Consider the following 22543-nt stretch of genomic DNA (forward strand, 5'->3'; position numbering starts at 1 on the left):
CCATTGCGTTGACAAAGGTGGCTAATTCATAACTTCATTAAAATCCCCCCTACTATCAGAAGGTCTGACGTGTCATTAGCAATCAGCGGGGTAATGTCATTAAGTAGTGTAGGTAGTAGTGCCGGAGGCAAATAAAACGCCAGTAAAGTTATACTTTGATTCCATAGTGTTCCTACTGCAGACACAAACCTTCCCCCTATGTCTTGTGTCACTGTAGAAAGAGTGAAGGGTAGTGATTTGTGGAACAGTATGAGTACACCTCGTGAGCCCATAGTGAAGCCGGCAGTACTATATCAGGTGAGTGTTTATTTAGATATTGTGTAACTAAGCACCTTTTAAAACTGTTCCCTAACCCGTTGACATTCCAGGTGAATAATTTTAAAACTCGTTCCTTCTGATTGGGTGCGTGTTGCCTCTGTGTAGTGTGTCTAGCCTCGTGGTCTGCCATGTCTTTCCATTCTGATCACAATTACATGCTCACAATGTGCTGCATACCGTAAAGAAACACTACGGAGAAGTGTATAGGCATATGTGCATAGTGATACGATCGATATTCCATTCTTACCTACAAATAACTTCTGAAACCAAAGAAACAACCAACCATTCCCCATCCCCCCTTCCTATACTCTGCCCCAACCCGAAGTATCTGTCGCCCGAACATTGGTCTGGAGTTGACTAACATACCACTCGTGACCAAAACCAAAAACTGTTAGTGAGACTCACGACAAGTCCCAGTGGATCGGGGGGGGTGCGGTCTTACTTCCATCCCCACTGGCCGCACAACTTGGGTTCATCCATGGCAAATAGCCCTGTTTATATTGCTCATGGTGAGGGCTTGGCTGCACTCGTATGATGTCAGGATTATAAATTGTGCTGCGTACCTTTTGCATGTTTCAATCGTCCCCCATCTGGGGCGGTGGATCACGGCCCTGATCCTGCGGAGGTCCGGCCGGTGGATCCTGTGCCGGCGGTACTCTTGGGATCCTGTTGTTCTTATTCCGTTTCCCGCTCCAGTCGCCCTCAATGTGTTGTTCCGCCCATTTCCAGGCTTCTCTCGGATTTGTGAAGTGGACGGTCGTACCTTTGTGGTAAATCTTAAATTGTGCCGGAAAAACGAGGCCATATTTCACATTTAGGGACTGCAACTGTTTCTTAAGGTGGTCGAACGACTGTCTAGCCTTCTGCACGTCCCTTGTGTAGTCCGGAAAAAAGGCTATTTTAGAACCGTTGTGAGTTATCGTGCCTTTGGTGCGTGCCATCTGCAAAAGTGCGTCGCGATCCCTATAGTTTAGAAATTTTGCTATCACTGTACGTGGTGGGGCCCCCGGAAGTGCTCGACCAGACGGCACACGATGAGCTCTTTCAATTGAAAAGAATTTTGAAAATACCTCAATACCAGATATCTACCAGCCACTGTTCGAGGAATAGCTCCACACTTGGTCCTTCTGTTTTTTCTGGCAGCCCCAGAATCCGGACGTTGTTACGTCATGCCCTACCCTCGCTTTCGTCCACTCGCCCCTCAACTGTTTTCAAGCGTGTTGTGACTCTAATGAGCTGTTGTTCCAGATTCCTCAGGCCGTCTTCTGCGCCCGAGATTCTTTGTTCTGCTTCACCTGTACGGGATGTCAGCTTCTGAAGGTCGTGTCGTAGCAGCGAGACGTCCATGCTGATACCATCCATTTTCTGCTCCATGGACGCCCGAGAATCCGCTATTGCCGCCATAACGTCTCTTAGAGATAGTGTTTTCCCCATCTCAGCCGTGCCTTCAGGATGTACATGTTCATGCGACGTGGTAGTCGCCGGCATGGTATATTGATCAATTTTGCTCTGGGTGCCTGGTTTCTTCCCTTTATCTTTGCCCATGCTCGCACTGTGTGATGACGGACTCATACTCTGTTACTTGTCCTGTGGCTGACCGCTCTGCGAGGTCGTTAGAGTGCCTTTTAGATTGATAGGTTTTTGTCCATGTCACTCGTAGCTCAACGTTTTGAATATGCATGCTATTATTCCGGGCCTGGGGGCGGATGCTTCCGACGGACCGAAGGGGGGCCACGCCAGTCGTCCCTGTCTAGGACTTCCAAGTCTGTCCGGGGTTGCCTCCCTGCAGGGCGATCAGCCTGTCCGACCCAGGATGTTCGAGTGTCAATAGGGAACAGTGGCATCCTCGCTGTCTCTCGTGCTTCCTGTATCCGGGGGGCCGAATTCCTCTCTAGACTCCACAGCTTGTCTTTATTTGCGGTCTGCTCGCACCACGTCAGTCTCTTATTCGCACTGTGCCTCAAGACTCTCGCCTGCCACTGTGCAAGGCTGTGGTCGTTTTTGCGACTGCAGTGTTTGAGAGGCTCTGATAGCCTGATCTAGCTGTTACTCCATTTACAATTGCTCTCTTTTGTAGCCGGTACGCGTATCATCACTGTTTCCCCATAGTGCTTGTTCTCCCGCGGTCCCTTACCCATAAGGAGCTCTGGGTCTGTGCCTGCTTTTTATATGTCGGGGCAGTAATCGCTCCACAGAGTGTGTTGCCTGCCCGGGAGGCTCTCGTGACTTAACCTCTTCTCACCGCGCTGATGTCATTATTCCCAGTTTGCTGTGCTTTCGGCCACCAGTCCACCTTGCCGGCGCACCATTTTGTCTCTACGCGCCACTAGCTTCTTGCAGGTGAGGCGGTTCCCTAATAGTGCTTGGCGGGGAGGAGGAAGAGGAGGGGAGCTGCGGTCATTCTTGACAGCTCCTTGTTGCAGGCGAGGCGGTTCCCTAATAGTGCTTGGCGGGGAGGAGGAAGAGGAGGGGAGCTGCAGTCATTCTTGACAGCTCCTTGTTGCTGGGCACACACTAAACCCTGCGGTTATGCAGTTCAGTGCGGGAGCACTGTGTTCTTTTAGCGTTCTCGTAGCTGCTGTCCGGTTATGCAATTTAGCCGCTACAATCGTCTTGGGCATTGATTTCCCGTAGTACGCCACACACGGGCCGGCCGAGCTTTACACAGAGCCAGGATGTGCGAGAATCTTCCGCACGGCTCAACACTCAGGGCGCCCCTCCACTCATTGTCTCTATGGGTCGACACCTGGGTCCTGGGCGGCAGGGCAGCACAGCACCGCACGTCCGACCCTACACCACACGCCCTTCTTTGTCTCATAGTACGGGGTGCTCTCGGCTCAGCCTGCTCATCCGGCACAACCGGCGTCACACCGTTCTTGTTTTCACTGCAGGGCGCCATTCCCCCTCGATGTCCGCCTTATGGGCCGCCCACAGTTTCGCGGATCTCTACTTACGTGGGCTATCTCTTCACCGCTGGGCTCCCTGGCGTCGAATGTCGTGTACCGCCATCTTGGTTTCTCTCCCTCGGACCTCCACAAGAAAGGTTCTGTGGCGCAGTGGGGACACCGTAGAGCGTTTTCCAGGGCGACAGCACACCGGTGCCTGCTGCAGCCCTTCTCCTCACCGTTGGATACGTTATTTTACTGATTCGCCTTGGATAACAGGTTATTTTTACCAGGATTTCTGCGGCAGTCGCGGGAGCTCCGTAGGCTCACGTCCGCATCGCGCTGCTGTTGGCCACGCCCCCCCACTGATGCAGTGATTGATGTCATTGAAGAGGGCTCTGCTTTCATTGTTGGCCTTGGCTATGGTGTTTTGGTAGTAATTGGATTTGGCATTATGGATAATTCAGCTCTGTGTAGCACGGAGTTCCTTGGGCAGGATGAGGTTGGATGTACTGTAGGATTTTTGCCAATTCTTTTCTTGTTTGTGATGGTTTGTTTATTGCAATTGAGTTCTTGCGTGTGCCAGGGTGCTAAAGGCTTAGGCTTGAGGGTGCACCATTTCACTGGAGCATGGTGGTTGATCTTATTTGTAAGGGTGGTATTGAGTTCTTGGATAAGCAAGTTGCAGCCCTGGTTCATCAGAGGTATGTCAGCACGTGTGAGGTGGGGTTTGGTGAGGCCTTCTGTGAGCGCCTCCACTGGGAAGTTCTTGAATGATCTGAAGGCTTGAGTGCTTGTTTTCCAATGGCTTTGCTTGGGTCGGGTGGTGTGACTAATCTCAAAGGGGACTGCCAGATTGTCCGACCAGTAGAGTGGAATAGGAGAGCTGCAATGAAGGGTGGGCAGTGTGGTGATGATGAGGTCAAGGATACTACCTTTTCTGTGAGTTGGTTCTTTCGTGTGCTGTGAGAGGTTCAGTGTGTTGCGTAGGCAGTGGAGATCTTTCTTCATTGATTTGGTTGCTGGGTTGCCAGGGATGACACATTTGCAGATGAAGATTTTGTTGCCAAGTATTAGAGGCATGGTGGTGAAAGAGTCTGTGAAGTCTTCAATGAAGGAGGTGTTGGATTTGGGTGGTCTGCAGATGAGATGGAAAGTGTCTATGGACGTTGGGGAGAGCAGAAAGGGGAAGGATAGGTTTTACAAAGAGCCAATGGTGGCCACTCCTAGTTGGGTGCATGGCCACAATGCCTTGTGAATAATGACGAGGCCTCCGCCAATCTTGTTCAGACAGTATCTTATGTAGGATTCTGTAACGGCTGTGGATAAGGACATCTAGGACGCGGTGGAGGGGGATGTCATCCAGGTCTCAGTAATGAAGATGGCATCCAAGTCATGTGTGGTGATGAGGTTGGCGCTGTCAGCTGCCTGGTTGATTGCTGAGTGGACACTGGCGAACAGCAATTTTTGTGTTGTGGTGTATTGTGACATGGGTGAGGTTGCTGCGATGCGGTGTCCATGATGTTGCTGGTGAGCAAAACGTATATGGCCCCTCCTCCCAGAATGTCACTGCATTAACAAAGGGCGGGGTGTGGCAGTGATGCGGTGCGCGATGCCCCTCCGGCCACCAGGGCAGCAGAGATCCTTTAGGTCATGGCCTGTGACAGTGGGCTGAGTATGCAGCATCCCTCCTGGAAATGGACCGCCACAATGTAAGAGAGGCGGGATCAACCAGGTATTTACCTTGGTTTTCTCCTCAGGTGCCGGGAGTCTTCGCCAATTGAGCAAACCAGGGGAATCCTGGGCTGTACCACTTAACTTTATGTAAAACCAACACAGACTGCACAAACGCCCCTTGAAGAGGTTTGGGGGCTACAAAGATCAAACATATTTTCAAGGGAACCACGTTGGTGGACCTTGGGTTTCTAAAGTTTAAATATAAGCTGTGGAGAAGACAGAGAGAAGGGAGCCGCCATCTTGATTCCTGTAGGATGTTTAATGAGTTTGTTGCAATGATTGTTTTTATCAAAGTCCCTCCCTTCTTATAGAGCCGTGATTGGACGTTCATTTATTTTGGCTTGGATCCCTTGCAGCATGGTCTGCATCAGGTAAGTCCAGGTAAGTTTTCCCCTTATGAGCCTGGCGTCTATGGCGCCAGGACTGAAGTCTCATATGAGCCTGGCACCAAAGGCGCCAGGACTCTGTCCAGATGGCTCCTAACATGGGTCGCTGGGCCTTTCCCCGGGAACATGATGCCTGCTCCCAGGGCTGCTGGACCTGGTCTGGTTCCCCAGGGGTAGGCATCATGACAGCACTCCCCCCCCCAAGGCCCCTGCTAAAGTCGTTCTTCCCGGTGGTTTAGGTTTGTCCGGGAAATTTCGGTGGAATCTTTTCACCAACCGAGGTGCATGTATGTGGTCACTAGATTCCCAAGACCTTTGCTGTGGTCCATAACCTTTCCAGTCAATCAAATAAAAAAGTTTTGATTTCACCATCTTGGAGTCCAGGATGTTTTTAACCTCAAATTCGGGTTCCCCGTCTATAAGGATGGGGTTGGGTGGCTTGGTTAGTCTTGTCCCTGGTTGCACTGGCTTCAAAAGTGACACATGAAAGACGGGGTGAATCCGCATATTAGCCGGTAAGTCCAACTTGACGGCCACCGGGTTGATAATGGCCTTAATAGATTAATGTCCCAAATATCTCGGGTTAAAGGTCCGTGTTCCCTTGAGTGGTATGTGTTTTGTGGCCAACCATACTTGGTCTCCTATCTGGTATTGTGAAGCATCACTTCTATGCCGATCCGCATCCTTCTTATATTTGTCCTTCGCTTGCTTCAAATGTGCTCCTGCTTCCTTAAAGGCTTGTGTAATCGTGGAGTGTAAATGGTCCACTGCAGGCATTTCTAGGTGTTGGGGTGAGTCAAGGTCTGAGGTTCGAGGGTGGTGCCCGTATAGGGTATAAAAAGGGCTTTGCCCAGTTCCAGAATGAACTGAATTATTGGATGCATATTCAGCGAGCCAAAGAATGTCCTTCCATTTACTCTCAGTCTGATGTAACATACAACGCAGGTATTGTTCGAGAGTCTGGTTGGTCCTCTCCGTTTGACCATCGGTTTGGGGGTGGTGACTGGTCGATAACCTCACATCGATTTGCGCCAGTTGACAACATTTTCTCCAAAAATGAGAAATGAATTGACTGCCCCGGTCAGAGACCAGTACGGATGGAAATCCATGTATACGAACAATGTTTTCAAGAAATTCCTTGGCTAGGATTGAAGCTGAAGGTAGCCCCTTTAAAGGAATAAAGTGGGCCATTTTGGAAAAAAGATCCACAATAACAAGAATGGTGTTAAGCCCGTTGCATGGGGGTAGGTCAGTAATAAACTCCAATGATAAGGTGTGCCATGGTGCAGGTGGAATGTCTAATGGTTGTAAGAGTCCAGCTGGCTTTTTCTTCTGACTTTTGTTTTGGGCGCAAACGCCGCAAGACATCACAAATTACTTAATGTCCTTTCGCCAGGTGGGCCACCAGAATTGTCTTTTGATTTTTGCTTCGGTTTTTGCAATACCTGGGTGCCCCTCCATCAGGGTATCATGATAACGGGAAATGACTAGCTCTTGTAGTTCCTTGTGAGGCAGAAACAGGCGCCCTTGGTAATAAGGTAGGTCATTGCTGACTGAAAAGTTTGGGCCTCTCCTTACTCAGTCCTGCAAGGCTGTAGGATCAAAGAGTTGCTGGATTTTACTCTGAATGTCCTCTAGGGTTTGTAGAGTGGTCATGCCAAGAATCCTTTGTTCGGAAATTATAGGTACTGGTTCTGAGTTCACTTCAGTCTCTCCCATCTCTATTCCGGATAGAGCGTCAGCTTTACCGTTCTTACAACCTGGGCGGTAGGTGATTACGAAATCGAACTTGGCAAAGAACAATGCCCATCGGAGTTGACGTGATGATTGAGCCTTGGCTGTTTTTAAATATTGTAAGTTCCGGTGATCGGTGATCACAGTGATGGTATGCCTGGCACCGAGAAGATAGTGCCGCCAAGCCTTGAAGGCGGACTTAATGGCTAATAGCTCCTTGTCGGTAACTGCATAATTTAACTCAGGTGCCGAGAATTTTCTGGACCAAAACGCTACTGGGTGAAGCTGGCCGGTTTCAGGGTCCCTTTGAGATAGGACAGCTCCCATGGATAGACTGGATGTATCAGTTTCCACTATGTATGGAAGTTCAGGGCGTGGATGCTTTAATACAGGTGCAGACGTGAATTTCGCTTTCAGTTCTTGGAAGGCCTTTTCGGCATCTTCAGTCCACATAAAGCGTTTATTTTTCCGCAAGAGTGCTGTGATGGGATGTACAACATGTGAAAAAACCGGGATGAATCTGCGGTATAAATTGGCAAAGCCGAGCATGCTTTGAACTCCTTTAACTGAACTTGGTGATAGCCACTTAAGGATTGCGTCTACTTTTCGTGAGTCCATTCGGACTCCCTTCGGTGTCAGGATAAACCCAAGGAATTCAACTTCTGTGGCATGGAAAGTGCATTTTTCTAGTTTAGCATATAGTTTGTGCTGGCGCAATTTCTCAAGGACTGCTCGGACGTGTCTCACATGATCAGATTCCGAAGAGGAGCATACCAGAATGTCATTGATATATACGACAACACAAACGTCAATGAGTTCACGAAGGACATCATTCATGAAGTATTGGAAGGCTGCTGGTGCATTGCACAGCCTGAAAGGCATCACCTGGTATTCAAATAATCCATATTTGGTGCGGAAGGCAGTCTTCCATTCGTTGCTTTTTTTTTACTCGTACCAGATGGTATTCCCCCCGGAGATCTAGTTTGGTATATATGCAAGCGTCCTTTACCTGGTCTAGTAGTTCAGGGATCAGAGGCAATGGGTATCGGTTTTTTACCATTATCTGGTTCAATGCGCGGTAGTCTATGCACATTCTAAGGTCACCTCCCTTTTTGGGCACGAAGAGCAAAGCTGAAGATGCAGGGGACTTGGATGGGTGAATAAAACCATTGGCAAGGTACAGGTCTAAATATTGTCGTAGGTGGCGGTTCTCAGGTTCCGTAAGGGCATAGATTCTGCTACAAGGGGGTTGTGCACCAGGTATGAGATCGATTTGACAATCGTACGATCTGTGAGGAGGTAAGGTGTTAGCCTGTTCCTTTTGGAAGACATCCTGGAATTCTTGGTACTCTGGAGGTAGTTGCATGACTGCTGTGGTTACTGTAGCCAGGCCTGCGTTCAGACTTTTCTTTGGATAACAGGTTTGTGCACAACCCGGGAAGGTTATTCTCTTTTCTCGCCAATCAATACTAGGATTATGTGTTTCCAACCAAGGTATCCCCAGTATTATCTGGAACTGTGGGGCTTTGATTACATCAAACACAATAGTCTCGCGATGCCCATCCTGACCCACTAGTGTCATCTCTGCGGTGGAATGAATTACAGTCCCAGAGGCGATCACGGTTTCATCGACTGTGGTGATGACATCTGAGGCGGTTTTACGGCAGAGAGGCAGATTCATCCTGGAAGCCAATTCGTAGTCCACATAGTTTCCTATGGCCCCGCTATCGATGTATCCTTTTACGGCATGCATACGTGATGGTTGCTCAGGATCTACGAGGACCATTGGCATGATGAAATGTGAGGTCTGAGTGTCCTTCTTCAAGCTCGGCAAGCGGACTTCTACGCTTGTCGGGCGTGGTCGTTTCCCAAGTCTGACTCCATATGGCTTGTATCAGCGGCTCCTACCGCCTTCTTGGGCGGTTTTACAGGGCAATCCCGTAGAAAATGCCCAGAGCTCCCACAATAAAGGCACAATTGCATGTGCCGTCTCCTTTCACTTTCCTTCTGGGTTAAGGGTCCTTTAACTCCTCCGATTTGCATGGGTTCTGAAGCATCGGCTCCTTTGTGGTTAGCAGGGGTTTTGACCAACACCCGGTTCTCAAACCTGGTTCAATCTGCTTTTCTATTCTGAAGTCTATGATCTAACTGGACCACTAAGTCTATATATTCAGCACAGTCTTGAGGTGGATTCACGACTTGAGCCAAGACATCTTTTAGTTCTCCTCGAAGTCCTCGATGAAATAACGTGATCCGTTTTTCCTCAGGGCACCCAGTTTCTACAATCAACCTATTAAAGGTTGCGATGTAGGATAGGAGATCCTGGTTACCCTGCCGTAGGGACAAACGTTCGTTATCCAGGGCCTGTCCTTGAGAGTGCCGGGCAAATAGTCTTTCCATGCTAGTTTGAAAGCCCTGAAAATCCCGGAGCATTGGGTCATCCTGAGTAACCAGTGGGATAGACCAATTGGCTGCACTGCCGCTGAGATATGACAATACAAAAGCTACCTTGGCTTGATCGTTTGGGAAGGCTCCAGGTCTGCATAAAAAGTGCAAGCGGCATTGGTTCATAAATACGGCAAACCTTTTGGGATCTCCGGCAAAGCGTTCGGGTGGAGCTAACGGAATATTTCCAGGTAGGTTTATTTGCACAGGGTTACTTGATACCACAGGGGCTGGATTTCCCCCGGAACCAGGTAGGGGTGCTTGTCCAGCCTGACTTTGCAATAGTTGCCTAGCAAGGTCATCAGTTCGCTCCTTTGACAAGATCAGTTCTCTCCTAAGAGTATTGGTCTCTTGATGGGCGGAATGCACTTAAGCCCTCAGTTCCCTAGTAATTGGGACAGGTGGTCAGTTTCTGAGGTCTCCATAACGCCCGGGTGGGAAATTGTAGGTAGGCTTCGCGTTCTGTTACGCTCACCTGACTCCCACAGAGGCGCCGGTCTGATCTGGGCTGCTGCGGCCTCCTTCAGCGTAATGCGTAGAGCCGAGATGTGTCGTTTGTCTGGCCGGTAGGAGTACTTTTCTGTGAATGGAGAAAGGGGAATTAACCACCCGTGGAGTTGAGCGTAAATTCCTCCCAGCCCCGTTGTTCTCCCCACTGACCACCTCCGATGTCCCCTCTAAAGTCTCACCTTATGGTTTGAAAGGGTGAGCTCTCCATCCTGCTTCGAGCGCAGGGGCGCGTGATGGACCAGTTGCTCCACTGGTCGAAGGAATTGGTGCGTTCCAGGGCCATTTTGACTCTTTTGGAAAGACGCCTTAAGTATGCAGTTCATCAGAATTCAAATGCCTGACCATCACTCCTATCCAATCCCGTAATCTGTGGTCTTCTCCTTTATTCAGGTGCTGAGAGAAAACCAGAGTCGAGGAGTTATACCTCCAGCGGTAAAATTAGGTAAGTCTATGGCGGGAGGTGGCTCTCCTTGATTGTCCTTTTGATTCACCCTGTTGTGCTTTTGTTTCCCCTTAGGGGCCGGGGTACGGTGATGGTGCAGTGGGAGCTGCGCCGACCCGAGGAGAGGAATGGTTCCCCCGGTGGTAAATCAGGTAGGTTTTAGGGTGGTAACCAGTATTCCTCTATATGTTCCCTTGGCTCATCTTATTGTCTTTATATCCCCCTAGGTGCCGGAATTGCGCGGGAACATGCAGGAGGCTGCGGTGAAACGTGAAGATGCTGCGAGGAACGGTGAGTGCAGCGCGGCGCTGCTGCTGGCGATGCGACGTGTTTAAAAATAAAGTCTTTCCTTTGGTTCGACGATGCGATGCGATGGCTCTGGAATCAGGTAAGAAGCTGGTAAATGTTCTGGTTCTAACCTTTCTCCTTCTTTCCCTTGTTTCTAGGTGCTCCGGGTTCGAGGCGGGCGTGGCTGAATTCTGGATGCTGCTGCAGGCAAGGTGAGAGTTACGCTGCTGGATGCAGAATAACCCGAAGCGTGTGCTGTTCTTCGGGCGTGGTTTAAATAGCCTCCAAAGTAGTTCCAGGTAAGTATTCCTCCACCGCCACACCCTAGTGGCAAAAGAGTTCCTAGGTAAAGTAGTCCCTTCTAGGCCTCTTGAGGGTTTGGATCCCTTGCAGCATGGTCTGCATCAGGTAAGTCCAGGTAAGTTTTCCCCTTATGAGCCTGGTGGCTATGGCGCCAGGACTGAAGTCTCATATGAGCCTGCTCCCGGGGCTGCTGGACCTGGTCTGGTTCCCCGGGGGTAGGCATCATGACACCCTCCCTTATCCCTCCTCTGTGCCACCAGCCCTCACTTATCCCTCCTCTGTGCCGCCAGCCCTCACTTATCCCTCTTCTGTGCCACCAGCCCTCACTTATCCCCCCTCTGTGCCGCCAGCCCTCACTTATCCCCCTCTGTGCCGCCAGCCCTCACTTATCCGCCATCTGTGCCGCCAGCCCTCACTTTTCCCCCCTTTGTGCCACCAGCCCTCGCTTATCCCTCTTCTGTGCCGCCAGCCCTCACTTATCCCCCTCTGTGCCGCCAGCCCTCACTTATCCCCCCTCTGTGCCGCCAGCCCTCGCTTATCCCTCTTCTGTGCCGCCAACCCTCACTCATCCCTCCTCGCTGCCGCCAGCCCTCACTTATCCCCCTTCTGTGCCACCAGCCCTCGCTTATCCCTCTTCTGTGCCGCCAGCCCTCACTTATCCCCCCTCTGTGCCGCCAGCCCTGACTTATCCCTCTTCTGTGCCGCCAGCCCTCGCTTATCCCTCCTCTGTGCCACCAGCCCTCACTTATCCCCCATCTGTGCCGCCAGCCCTCACTTATCCCCCCCTGTGCCGCCAGCCCTCGCTTATCCCTCTTTTGTGCCGCCAGCCCTCACGTATCCCCCCTCTCTGCCGCCAGCCCTCACTTATCCCCCCTCTGTGCCGCCAGCCCTCGCTTATCCCTCTTCTGTGGCGCCAGCCCTCACTTATCCCCCTCTGTGCCGCCAGCCCTCACTTATCCCCCTCTGTGCCGCCAGCCCTCACTTATCCGCCATCTGTGCCGCCAGCCCTCACTTTTCCCCCCTTTGTGCCACCAGCCCTCGCTTATCCCTCTTCTGTGCCGCCATCCCTCACTTATCCCCCTCTGTGCCGCCAGCCCTCACTTATCCCCCCTCTGTGCCGCCAGCCCTCGCTTATCCCTCTACTGTGCCGCCAACCCTCACTTATCCCTCCTCTCTGCCGCCAGCCCTCGCTTATCCCCCCTCTGTGCCACTAGCCCTCGCTTATCCCTCTTCTGTGCTGCCAGCCCTCACTTATCCCCCCTCTGTGCCGCCAGCCCTCACTTATCCCTCTTCTGTGCCGCCAGCCCTCGCTTATCCCTCCTCTGTGCCACCAGCCCTCACTTATCCCCCTTTCTGCCGCCAGCCCTCACTTATCCCCCCTCTGTGCCACCAGCCCTCACTTATCCCCCCTCTGTGCCGCCAGCCCTCACTTATCCCCCCTCTGTGCTCCCAGCCCTCGCTTATCCCCCTCTGTGCCGCCAGCCCTCACTTATCCCTCTTCAGTGCCGCCAGCCCTCGCTTATCCCTCTTTTGTGCCGCCAGCCCTCGCTTATCCCCCTCTGTGCTGCCAGCCCTCGCTTATCCCTCTTCTGTGCCACCAGCCCTCACTAATCCCCCTCTGTGACGCCGGCCCTTGCTTATCCCTCTTCTGTGCCGCCAGCCCTCACTTATCCCTCTTCTGTGCTGCCAGCCCTCACTTATCCCTCCTCTGTGCCGCCAGCCCTCACTTATCCCGCCTCTGTGCCTCCAGCCCTTGCTTATCCCTCTTCTGTGCCGCCAGCCCTCACTTATCCCTCTTCAGTGCCGCCAGCCCTCGCTTATCCCTCTTTTGTGCCGCCAGCCCTCGCTTATCCCCCTCTGTGCTGCCAGCCCTCGCTTATCCCTCTTCTGTGCCACCAGCCCTCACTAATCCCCCTCTGTGACGCCGGCCCTTGCTTATCCCTCTTCTGTGCCGCCAGCCCTCACTTATCCCTCTTCTGTGCTGCCAGCCCTCACTTATCCCTCCTCTGTGCCGCCAGCCCTCACTTATCCCGCCTCTGTGCCTCCAGCCCTTGCTTATCCCTCTTCTGTGCCGCCAGCCCTCACTTATCCCTCTTCTGTACCGCCAGCCCTCGCTTATCCCTCTTCTGTGCCGCCAGCCCTCACTTATCCCTTCTGTGCCGCCAGCCATCGCTTATCCCTCTTCTGTGCCGCCAGCCCTCGCTTATCCCCCTCTGTGACGCCAGCCCTCGCTTATCCCTCTTCTGTGCCTCCAGCCCTCACTTATCCCTCTTCTGTGCCGCCAGCCCTCACTTATCCCTCTTCTGTGCCGCCAGCCCTCACATATCCCTCCTCTGTGCTGCCAGCCCTCACGTATCCCCCCCTCTGTGCCGCCAGCCCTCACTTATCCCTCTTCTGTGCCGCCAGCCCTCACATATCCCTCCTCTGTGCTGCCAGCCCTCACGTATCCCCCCTCTGTGCCGCCAGCCCTCACTTATCCCTCTTCTGTGCTGCCAGCCCTCACTTATCCCTCTTCTGTGCCTCCAGCCCTCAATTATCCCTCTTCTGTGCCGCCAGCCCTCACTTATCCCTCTTCTGTGCCGCCAGCCCTCACACATCCCTCCTCTGTGCTGCCAACCCTCACGTATCCCCCCCCTCTGTGCCGCCAGCCCTCACTTATCCCTCTTCTGTGCTGCCAGCCCTCACTTATCCCTCTTCTGTGCCGCCAGCCCTCACTTATCCCCCTCTGTGCTGCCAGCCCTCACTTATCCCCCATCCGTGCCGCCAGCCCTCACTTATCCCCCATGTGTGCCGCCAGCCCACACTTATCCCTCCTCTGGCCCAGGACTAGCGGATTCCCAGCAGCTTCTCCCTCTTTAGGGAACAAGGAGTCTCAGCCAGAGGCGTCAAAGGGTCGACATTCCCGCTTTCTGTCCAGAGTCTACAGAATTTGACGTTAATAAACACCTAGTTTCAAATAATTGGTTTGGCACCAGTAGCAAAGCCGTCGAGCCTCATGTTATGGTGTGTACTCTTTTAATCCCATGATGTGGAAAATCTCCCAGCTTTGGGGTTAAATGTTGAAATCTCAGCTGCTTTAGGATCCTAGCAGAGGGAACCAGTGTGTGAGTGAGCAGTCCACCAGCTGGAAAGTAACGTAGGAGCTGGTAGGTGCCCTGGACAGGCATGCATGGGTAGTGAGGGGCATGGCGGGTGAGGGGGTGCGTAAAAGTGCTTCAGAATGAGCCTTTTGTTAACAAATGAAATTAGAGGGATAAGAAAAATTTCATTGGATAACAGCTGTCGTTACTGTAAAAAAACAGATCAAATTGAGACACTGAGACATCTACTATTGGCATGTACGAATTTGACGGACCTGAGAAGTAGACACCTTGGCCACATTTTCAAGGAGTCGACTATATGTGGAGAAGAGGACTGGTGGAATAAACTAATAGAGGGAGACAATCTATTGTTCTTAATCTATTTGGAAGGAGTGTTTGGTACTGTGCACGTCGGCTCCTCTGACTGCTATTTACTTTTGAACGCAGCACTGCGAGCGCTGCTCTTGCTGCCTGGCCACTTCCTGGAGGGGGCGGGGCCTACTACCATCACGTGATGGATCACGTGATCACCTCACTCCTCATATTGCCGGCACAACCGCCCTTGCGGCGTGTTCTTAATCTATTTGGAAGGAGTGTTTGGTACTGTGCACGTCGGCTCCTCTGACTGCTATTTACTTTCAAACGCAGCACTGCGAGCGCTGCTCTTGCTGCCTGGCCGCTTCCTGGAGGGGGCGGGGCCTACTACCATCACGTGACGGATCACGTGATCACCTCACTCCTCATATTGCCGGCACAACCGCCCTTGCGGCGTTAAGCCCTGGAGGCAGTAAGGGCTGGAGCCGCTGTTTGGCTGTTCGGCTGTGAGTACTGTGGTCTACGTCCATCTTAAGCTACCAGGGAACGGGGTGGAGAGTCGGACTCTGGCAGCTCCATTAGCCGCCGGGCGTTCCCAACCCTGCAACTGAGTGTTTACTTCAAACTCATTTCCCAATTATGGATATATTAGATGTTTTTAAACTGACGTAACCAGAATTATATCAGAGGTTGCGAGCTGTTTTTCCCTCCGGTTTTAACGTAAATACATTCCTTTTGGCACTATTATAGTATAGAAGGTCTTGGTTTTTATATTAGTCCTGTTCCCAGCCTTTTTTATAAAATTTTTTAAAAAAAAAATTTTTTGGGTGTTTCGCACTTTAGAGGTTACGAGCTGTTCTTCCCTCAGGGTGTTCGTTTTCTCTTCTCTAATATCTTTTAATACATCTCTTTTCGGGTCTTCTTTCTTTTTTATAATATGCCCGCACTCAGAAGCGGGTTTGAAACTGCTGAGAGTCAAGCTATTAAGATAGCAGAGGACCAATCAGGCTCTCTGACTCATCGTGAGGCGCTTAATAGTATTGACCACATTGAAAATATGGCTGCCTCGATTTCATTGGTTGAGAATATCAATGAAAATTCACATATTAGAGCGGAAGGGAGCCCGAAGGGACATCCCACCATAGATCCTGCAATTTTGAATGTTGTAACGTTGACTGAAGCAAATGTGGACATACCAGACATAGAGGATATGGGGGCAAAAAGGGACATACCAGACTCTAGACAAGAACTCACAGATGAGGAATGCCTTCAACAAAGTCGAATCGATACTAAAAGGGTAGTCAGGTATCATGCGTCCACCCCTCTTCAGAAGAGGATCATTACTGGGAAATTACAGGCAGGAGATAAACAATGCTTGGAGTCTCTGATATGGAAGGGGAAACAACCCGGTGGAACTCTGCAATTCACCCATATTTCGCCGGCAACATTTATTTTTGGGAAGGATAATAATGATAAGGTGCAGAAGTACCTCGATTCTCCTCAGTCGGGGAGCTCTAAGCAGGCGGGTGGGAGGGACCAATCTAAAGAGACCCCCATCTGCTCTAAGTATAATCTCAACCAGCCCATTGGAGAGAGTGATTTGGATGATTCCTTTTTTACTACGGCAGATGCTACAGGTCATCTGCTGAAAGAAATAGTTGATTTAGAGATACCAGTAGGTAGATTTTTGTCCAAAGACAAGGGGTTGAGGAGCTTATCAGAGGGTGCGCCACTTGATACACTCTCACAAAATAGAAATACGCCTACAATGTGGAAACAACAAGAGGGTAAACATCTATCCCCTATTAGACCGATCATAAAGACACTTATACCATCCATACACTGTACGACTAGGCATACCCAAACAGATATGGAAAGGAATGACTTGCCCATAACTGTAGATAAAGCTATCGATCCTCAGCAAACCATATTGGAAAATCTTGGGGTAGCCGAAGATATACAGGAGTCTCCGGGTCTGAGAAGGGAGGAGAGAGGAGATCACCTGATACCACTTTTATCCAATCTACACATTAGTTTGAACTTGGCCTTGAAAACCCTAGGTGTATCCCAAGAGACGATTGGGTGCTCTTTGGTAGGACAACAAGTGGCTTTCAACCAATTGGTGACTCGTCTGGCTTTCTTAGAGGGTATAGTGGAGGTTAAGAACCTTAACGAACAGACTACTAAAGAAAAGAGTCTATCTGAAAAATACAGAGAGGAACTAGATTCTAGGTTAATGACCATGGACGCTAAGATTACTACTCTGTTGGAAGTTATGCTGACAGGAGATCGCCCCACCACGTCAAATATGGTGGCAGAGGATCGAGCCTCCTGGGGAATAGGAGATAATAAAATCAATAACGAAAACTATGGGAAGGAACTGTGCTGTCCAGATAGTCCTTCGGTCCTTCTGGATGCCATAATTATGGCAACAGAAGGGCCCATTCAGGAACAGGACAGTGAAAAGTCCAGCGCTCAGATGCAGGTGAGAGAAACGATAAAAGAGGGGGAATGTTTAAACATTAGTAGTGAGGGCTCAATAATCTCCCAACATAATTCTTCAAAAAAAGGACAAAAATGTAAACAAAAGACAAATTACAGAGAGGAACAATTAGCAGTTCAGGTATTAGAAATAGGTTCTAATATGAATAATGATGTACCTGCTCCAGTTACTAGCTCGAACTACGATATAAATGAGATGCCCCAATCCCCTGTCGGCAGACGGAAAAAGACAAAAAAGCAGTCTATGATGCCCAAAAAAAGCAAAAATATGCCTAATACAAAAATTAAAGGCAGAAATGCGAATCTTAAAGGTATTAGAAATATCCCGTCTCAGGAAGAGCCTGATGATAGGGGGAACCACAAGGTATCTAATAAAGAAGATGGTCAGGTTTGGGGGTAACCTAGTATTAAAGACTCCCTGCCCAGGGGGGAAATCAATACTGACCTAAATACGGAGGAGAATAATATACTAAAAGTTGGTCTGGAGCGCATACAAACTAAACAAACAAAGATGACAGCCTTCGGTAAAATAATTAGTACCAAACATGCTAGAACATCCGTAGGTACACAACAAATTGGGCACCCTATTACTTCTCAAGAAATTCCAGCAGTAGCATCTCCCAGTATTTTCCCCTTACAAGGACCGATGGTGTCAGTTGAGAAGGGGACTGAATTTACTAGTAATAATACGAGAGATACCCTCCAAGATACATATCTATCCAAAATCCAAGAATCTCGAGGAAAGGCTGTGTTTAAATCTAGTACTGACCATATAATGAAGCAATCGAGTCTGGTCGAGCACCCTATAAAGATCGGTACAGGGAAGATACTGGGTTGGATCAATAATAATGATACAGATTCGCAGGTTTACTTAAATAGAACTTACCTTTTAAGTCTGTTTAAAAAGATTCCCTTATTACGAGCAATAACAACTGATGACATAGATTCCATCTCTCTACCCAATCATAATAACCATTGTATGGTAAGTTGTTTTCATTCAGCGATGGTAGCAGATATGGTACGTGCTCAAGAAAAGAATCTCAACTCTTTGGGTTATGATCTAACTACTCTAGCAGATGACAAAGAGGTTGATAAGTTTCTCCAATATAAGGAAACAGATAACAACCAAATTCAACAAACCTCACAATCAGGCAATAATAAATTAGAAAACTTGGGTCCAGGGTTGGCACTAATTTCTAGCCTTCTAAATAGTGGCCAGGATTGGTCATGGTTACAGCCAGCACTTAAAACCCTGGAGACATTCAGACAAGATAGCGGGCGTTCCTAACAGTTCTAATATAGATGTGATTTCCTGGAATTCAGGCGGGGGAGCTCACCTTGATATGTTTTTGAATAAAAGGGATAACTATGTGCGCCCCCGTATTTATCTTTTTCAGGAAACCATGATGTTGTCTGATATACATATAGAAGGTTTCTATACTTTTTCGTCTTTAGCATCGCGTGGACCTTTGGGGAGACCGAGTGGTGGTCTGATTATTGCTATTGATCGTAATCTGGGGTTTTATGGGGAGGTGATCTTTAGGAGTGAGTGGCTTTTGGGCATCATTCTCACTTCAGAGCATAGGGTTGAACCGATTCTCTTGCTGAATCTCTATTGGAACCCGTTAAAAGTGGCGATGGATGAAGTGGAAGATACTCTGAATATGATTCTGGGAGGATGGTTCGAGAAAGGGTTTGGCAATCGCATTATCTTGGGAGGGGATTTCAACTCGGCCTGTGCCGAGGGCTCCTCACTAAATGAAAGGGGGGTGATTCCCAGACTGTTCCCTCCACATATTAAAAGAGGCATACGGTGGGATAATTATCTCGATCATTGGGACCTGGGTCTTTTAGATCATGCTTGGGATTGGGACTTACCGAAATTTACTTGGAAAAGAGGAAGTAATAAGTCTAGAATCGACTTTTTCTATGTTTCAAATAGCTGGAAGCAAGCTTGTGGAAAGTTGACACTTATGGAGGTGGAATTGGGTGATCATATTCCCTTATGTTTTTCTCTTTCCATTCCAAATGTGGGTAATTATATTAATCCCTCGCTATGTGGTCTAAAGGCTGGAAATAATGGGAGAAGGGTTGTATGGAATAAGAAAATAATTATGAAATTTAATAACCTGGTTTTGGGTCTCCTATCCAGAAGGTCGCCTCATATTACTAGTGGTGAACATTTAGATCTGGGAGGATTCTACTACAATACTATATTGTCATGTGTCTATAAAATGAGTAGCACCAGCGATAGGGAGGTCACAAAACCTAGGATGAGGGTGGGTGACCCCAGAATCCAAACCTCTAAGCGTAACAAATATAGTGAAATCAAAGCTTTGAAGAAAATGCCCATTCCCATCTCCGAATTTCAGCTTAGAAAGAAAAAAATTATATTGAAACATAAAAATCTGATCAAATCACTGAGAATGGATCAATATTATGAAGCACACCAATTGAGGATGCACACTCTTTGTAAGGGCAGAGATGTTAAATTTTGGGCAACTATTAATTCTATGCTTATGCCTGCAAAAGACAAACTTGATTGCCCGATCCAAGTGTGGAGTGCTTTTTATAAGCAAAAGTTTGCTTTACCTGTTGACCTCACAAGAGTACAGGACCTGGATTTAGGTCCCCCCGTGGTGGAAGACTGTGGGTGGGATTTAGAGGACATCAAATGGGCCATTAACAAACTTAAACCTTCTAGAGCACCCGGCCCAGATGGCATTCCACCGTTCGTCATAAAGAGATCCCCTGGAATATGGGCTGATTTGCTCAAACCAATATTTGATGATATTTTCAAAAACCATACTATTCCTAAAACCTGGGCCCAGAGTATCATCGTCCCTATATTTAAAAAAGGGGACGTCCTTAATCCCCAGAATTATAGACCTATAGCCCTTTTAGATGCAGCTAGTAAGGTCTTTGGCATTCGTCTTTTAAGGGATATTAATAAATTTACTAGAAGGAATGTCTGCTTCAGTAAATTTCAGGTTGGCTTTAGAGAAGGTTTGGGAACAGACTTGAACGGAAATATTTTGGCTCACTTAAGAGACACAGTCCATCAAACTAAAATGGGTGAAGTCTATATGGCTTCCTTGGATCTCTCTAACGCCTTTGACTGGGTCATTAGAGATAGATTGTGGTCCAAAATGCTAACAATGAATTTTCCACGCAAGACTGTTCAACTCTTGGCTCTATTACATAGAAACACCTCTGTCAGGGTGCGCTTATCTTATGAAGGCTCCCTTTCTGATCCCATTGAGACTGAAGTGGGGGTTAAGCAGGGCTGTTCACTTGCACCCACACTCTTCAACCTGTACGTCAGCGATGTGGAGGATATGTGGCAGGGTCCTTCCATCGCTCCCGTTAGGATGGGAAGTTTGGTTATTGAGTGGATGGCCTTTGCGGATGATTTCATTCTTTTCGATCGGACCCCACGGGGTCTCCGTAGAAGGATGGATATTTTCTACCAATATGCTATGAGGAATAATCTTTCCCCCAATGCATCTAAATCTCGAACGATTGTAATCTCTAAGAAGAGAGTTGTCAAATCTTATGTTTGGAAGATGGGGGACAACCCTGTGGAACAAGTGCAGGCTATAACATATTTGGGCCATACTTTCTCTAACAACTCTAGTCTAAAGAGGTGGAAATTGGGTCTCGCAGAAAAAGCATCTAAATTAAAAACTCAAATGAAATTTTTGAGGGTTCGAGTATGTAAATTTTCGCTCCTACCCATTAGACGCTTCTACCTAGCTAAATGTGAGCCGGTTCTCTTATATGGTCTGGATATCTGTACCAAGGATATGAGTTCCTATTTAAATGTGGTTCAGGGAAAACTATGGAAGGAAGTAATGGGCCTTTCCTTGGCAATCCCTAATGCCATTATCCGGCACGAATTATGTCTTGTCTCACTTAAAGCCAGATATTTGTGGAGACAGCTTTCCTTTTTTAGAAAAATGAACGATCCTCTTAAAAATACCCTTTATGAGTTGTTGAATAGGGTGATTAAATCTGGGTCAGTTCAATCAATCAAGGGATTTAGTGACAGAATGAATTCTCTGCTATCTATTTTGGGCTCTAGTTTAGACGACTTGGTGCAACGACCCGGCCTAGTTAAGAAATTGTTATTCAAGGCAGATTGGGTGGATACAGTGAATAAAATAGAGTCCTATGCAACTTATAAGGAATATGCTAAATTTGTACATGCAAGGGAATGTATCCCCATTTACTTACTTAGATTCCCCTGCTACAGGGCGAGAACCACATTTATGCGTTTCAGACTCAATCAGATGCCGACCCTAGAAAGAATTCATTATTGTATACATAAAGAAAAGGCGCCTAATTATACTTTACTTACATGTCGTTTCTGTGGAGAAACTGACATGCTAGAAACTCTCAAGCACCTCGTCTTAACATGTGCCCATTTTGGGTCGAAACGAGCTCTATTCCTCACCGACAGATTTGATGAGGATTTAGAAATGTCGAAAAATTTGTTCTGGAGTCGCTGTATGTGGGGAGCTAATATTTCTCTGATTCTGGCATTGAACTCATTGCTCCAAAATATAATGGAGGAATTGGAAGCCAGAAATAGAGAATTGTTTGTGTAGGTAAATATAGGATACTAATGGGTAATGATATTAACAAGGCGTATAATTACTGTGTAATCTGTTTTTAGGGCTGGGAAGGAATTTTTTTAAAGAATTTTTTCAAGAATTTTGTATAATGTTGATGTCTTTGATGTTTTAGATGAAATTTCTTGCTGTGTTTCTTCTTTTGTATGGTATGATAACCATCTTCTGTGTTAGTGTGTTCACACATGCTTATGTATTGGTAGTATGAAAGGTAACAATGTGTTTTTTTTTCCTATTTCTTCGCTTGTGGCATATGTTGTATAAGGTTTTATGCAAACTAATAATACAACAATAATAAAAAAAAAATAATAAATAATAGAGGGAGACAACACCTCTCATGTGATTGTGGTCTCACAATTGTTCACGAACTTGAAACTTGAAATCTAGGAATGAGACTAGTTGGAGACCCCTGCCTATCCTATTTACACTCAGACTGGAAGGGCGACGGACCATTCCATCGTTAGGTCACCCACGACCACAGCCAGTCTGGTGTCAAGGAATATCTCTTTCTTTTTTCCTTCGCTCGTTGTTCATATTTATCTTTGGGTTGGAACATACAATTTAAAGTAGGGAAGGAGGGAAAATGTCTATTTTTCTTGTAAACATTTCTTTTGTAAATTGTATCAAGTAAAATAAAAAATAAAAAATAAAAAAAATGTGAAACTGTGCAACCCCTTGTTCGCACACATTTTAAGCATTCACTTGCAGTTACTTGGTATATGCGCGTTATATGAGACCACGCTGTCAAATTACAGAGCCTTTTGAGATGGTGACGTCGCCATTAAAGAACGTCCTGTAATTTGAGAAAAGGGTTATAAATAAAGCCCCTTTACCCAGTAAATCCATTTTAATGCTGAAAACGCGTGCAAGTTGGTGTGTCCAGTCTTTCTTCTATGCCTATGCTTAATGTTATAGTGGGCGCAGCCTAACTGGCCCACATGTTCCCATTATATGTATGTGCTTA

The sequence above is a fragment of the Ambystoma mexicanum genome, chromosome 8, assembly GCF_040938575.1.
Source record: "Ambystoma mexicanum isolate Mex_15411 chromosome 8, UKY_AmexF1_1, whole genome shotgun sequence".
In the NCBI taxonomy this organism is placed as follows: Eukaryota; Metazoa; Chordata; class Amphibia; order Caudata; family Ambystomatidae; genus Ambystoma; species Ambystoma mexicanum.